The 3,441-nt window shown below is 34.6% G+C and overlaps 1 pseudogene; it reads left to right on the top strand.

Moving 5' to 3' along the window:
* Window positions 1-1,034: 1,034 nt before the first annotated feature.
* LOC116583485 lies at window positions 1,035-1,705 on the top strand (annotated as a pseudogene).
* Window positions 1,706-3,441: the final 1,736 nt, after the last annotated feature.

Below are 3,441 nucleotides of genomic sequence, written 5' to 3'. Positions count from 1 at the left end.
GGTAACAACTATTCAGGCAGTGACTAGGTTGGAGAAACCATTAATAACAATATGGAATTGATTAGGGAAGAAGTGAAAGCTCTCCTGGAAAGAAGTTAAAAATGCTATCAATGAAATCCAATCTAATCTAAATTCTCTAACAGCTAAGGTAACCAAAGCAGAACATAGAATTAGTGATCTAGAGGAAAAACTGATAGACAAAAAGGATCAGGAAGAAGCCTGGACCAAACAGCTTAGAAGCCATGAAAACAGAATTAGGAAAATAAATGATACCATGAAGTTTTCCAACATCAGAATTATTGGGATCCCTGAGGGGGAAGAGAAAGAAAGAAGACTAGAAGATATAGTTGAACAAATTCTCCATGAAAATTTTTCCAATCTGGGCAATGGAACTAGAGTTCATGTCCTAGAGGCAGAAAGATCAAGATCAACTAGTCTAGAAAGATTCACAGACACTTAACTGTAAAATTCACAAATTGTAATTTCAGACAAGAGGTCTTAAGGGCAGCTAGGGGGAAGAGATCTTTACATGCAAAGGAAGGCCCATCAGAATAACATCAGACCTGTCCACAGAAACCTGGTATTTATGTTTGCATTCTTTCCCACTAGTGTGTGTGCCACTTGGAAAATTGTGTGGAAGATTAGATGAACATGGACCTGATCTCCTTGAGGTCCCAGAACTATCTTTTCAGTTGTGAGATTATCACTTTAGGGTGGATAACAATGAAAATAAGCAGTTATCTTTTTTTTTTAATTTTTGAAAATGGTCAGTTCAGGGTGCGTGCAAAGGATTAATTCCACATTGTTTTTTTTTTTTCTTTTTTTTTTTTAAAGATTTTATTTATTTATTTGACAGACAGAGATCACAAGTAGGCAGAGAGGCAGGCAGAGAGAGAGAGAGAAAGAGGGAAGCAGGCTTCCTGTGGAGCAGAGAGCCCGATGTGGGGCTCGATCCCAGGACCCTGAGATCATGACCCGAGCCGAAGGCAGCAGCCAAAACCACTGAGCCACCCAGGCGCCCCTAATTCCACATTGTTATAACAGAGGAAATGAATTACGAAGACAGTCCAATTAAAGTAACATTGGCAACTCTGACAAATGTCAGCACAGCCAATGGTTGACCTTGGGGGCTTTGAAATAATACCACCTGTAGTCTTTCACTGAAATGTGGTTCACAACCTGCACATATTTGTGGACAGCACTTAGTAGCTGTGGAGTAAAATGCAGAGTCAGAAGATAACAGAGGAAGAAGATGTGAAACTCCTTAGTATATCTGGAAAATTCTTCTGTCCTAGAAGTGGTAAGAAGTTTCCACAGAAAAAAGTAAAACTTGCTGCCAATGAAGATGATGATGAAAATGATGATTTGGATGATGAGGAAGCTGAAGAAAAGGTCTAGTAAAGAAATCTATACAAGATACTCTGGCCCAAAATGCACACAAAACAAACCAGAGTGGGAAAGACTAAAAGCAATCAACACCAAGATCAAAAGGTCAAGAATCTTAAAAAAAAAAAAAAAAAAAAAAAAGGGAAAAGATTCCTAAAACACTGGAAGGACCTAGTCCTGTAGAAGACATTAGAGCAAAAGTGCAAGCAAGTATAGAAAAAAGGTACCTCTTCCCGAAGTGGAAGCCAAGTTCATCAGTTTTGCAAAGAGTTGCTTCCAGATGACCGACCAAGAGTCTATTCAAGATCTCTGGCAATAGAACAAGTGTCTTTAAGAAATAGTTTTAAAATTTTGCTAAAATTTTCCATCTTCATTTCTGTAACAGTTGATATCTGGCTCTCCTTTTTATAACTCAGAGTGAGAACTTATACTGTGACTGATAAATGCTGTCCGGGTTCCATTGCCAAGGATGTGTTGTCCAAATTGCCTGTTTAGTTTTTAAAGATGGAATTCCACCCTTTGCTTGGTTTTAAGTATATATGGAATGTTATAATAGGACATAGAAGTGGTGGTAGTCTGACAAATGGAAATGGTGGGGACTTGAAAATATACATGTGAAATAAGCCCAGTGTTTTAATAAGGTGAAAAAAAGATCTTGCTTCTCTAGAAGTTTTCTGATGTTGTCAGTGCTGTAGGTCTGTAGGTCTGGTGTTGTCAATTCTGTACTCATTGAGAACTAATGGGTAGAACACAGAGAATCCTAAGTATGAATTCTTTGTTCTTCCGTAATAACTCTGAAGTAAATTTTTATGAATTTCCTTATCTGTTAGAGTAAAATTTTTAAAATTTATATTACTGTTATGTTAAATAAAACAATACACATAAGGCACATAATATAATACTTAATCCATGGTAAGTGTTCAAAGAAATATTGGTAATATTCCATTCATCTACTTCTCCCAAAGTTGGTCAACCCTGAAACTCTGGAATTCTAACTATATACTTCATACTTCTGTATGTGTGTGTGTGTGTTTGTGTGTATGTGTGTGCCTGTGTGTGTGAGTGTGTGTATGCATCTGACTTTTGAAAGAAATATATTTCTGTGTAAATTTATCCAGAATAATTTTCACACACACATTATTATTATTATTTTATGGCTATCATTATTTTGCTATTTTAATCTGAGGTTATTTAATATAGTTTGGAGTGACCAAAATTTTCAACAGCATAAACCATCTTTCAGAATTCAGATTATTGAGATGATCAGTTTATATTACTCAAATGTTTCTATGAGGTGTAGTATAAAAAATACAGATCTCAGTTTTTTTTTTATTTATTTCTGTCTCTCCCTAAGCATCTAGCACAGTGATCTGTGCTAATCTAATTAACTATCTGCTGAAATTTTTTAATTCTGTCAGAGTTCTCTACATACATAATATTCAGGCAGCAAACACAAATAATATATCTGAAGAGTAAAATTCTGTTGTTTTATTGGTTTTCCTCTATTTTGGTTATAATTGCATTGTTCTCTCAAGAATTTGGCCAAAGATTATTTGGTTTGCTGCTTTCACACAACTAATACATATCCATGAACAGTAAAGTACAACAGATGTCTTTCCAGTAGCAAACTTTTTAAAAAATCTTTACCAATTAAAACACTTTCAAAAGCCAATCCATTGACTCACACAACAAATTTGTGCACTGCAGCATTACAAAGTAACAGCAGAGTTCTATCTTGGGGCAATGGTAGAATACTTAATAACCTATTGGATGGTAGAAATAATACTGCCAGAGAGATGGATCTGCCTCATAAAAACATACAATCTTCCAAACTCTGCAAAGGAAATAGTAACAAAGTTTTATGTGATTATATCTCAATGGCAAAGTTCCAACTAAGATTAATATCAATATTATAAGTGATAATACAACATAACATTATTTTTTTAATTTTAAAAGCAAAGACAAACATTTTAAAAGGAAATATAAAAATATTTTTTTTTCAGTTTAAGACTTTAAACTTAAAATCCTGAAAAAATTTTATTTGGTGAGGTTCAA

Source organism: Mustela erminea, chromosome 2, assembly GCF_009829155.1.
Source record: "Mustela erminea isolate mMusErm1 chromosome 2, mMusErm1.Pri, whole genome shotgun sequence".
Lineage (NCBI taxonomy): Eukaryota > Metazoa > Chordata > Mammalia > Carnivora > Mustelidae > Mustela > Mustela erminea.
This window is presented reverse-complemented; position numbering and strand designations above follow the sequence as displayed.